This window comes from Etheostoma spectabile, chromosome 11 (genome assembly GCF_008692095.1).
Source record: "Etheostoma spectabile isolate EspeVRDwgs_2016 chromosome 11, UIUC_Espe_1.0, whole genome shotgun sequence".
Taxonomy (NCBI): Eukaryota; Metazoa; Chordata; class Actinopteri; order Perciformes; family Percidae; genus Etheostoma; species Etheostoma spectabile.
Genome location: NC_045743.1, coordinates 18,153,416 through 18,153,615, shown reverse-complemented (window position 1 = coordinate 18,153,615; position 200 = coordinate 18,153,416). Strand labels below are relative to the sequence as shown.

Sequence of the window (200 nt, the reverse complement as noted above, 5' to 3'; positions counted from 1 at the left end):
GAAAGTGAAGAAAAAGGAATATTAGGGTGTTCAAAAAAATAATAGCAGTATTTTGCATTTTTCTTTACAAACTTTACCGTATAAACTTAAAAATGTCTCAATGGTTTGCTTTACTTTGAATCACTGCATTAATATTTAGTTGCATAACCACTATTTATAAAGATTGCTTCACATGTGTGTTGCATGGAGTCACCTGTGAA

General features: G+C 30.0%; 1 protein-coding gene across 1 annotated transcript in view; it reads right to left on the bottom strand.

The window, feature by feature from the left end:
- pms1 (PMS1 homolog 1, mismatch repair system component) overlaps window positions 1–200 on the bottom strand; it is a 27,245-nt gene that overhangs the window by 3,153 nt on the left and 23,892 nt on the right. The window lies entirely within an intron of this gene.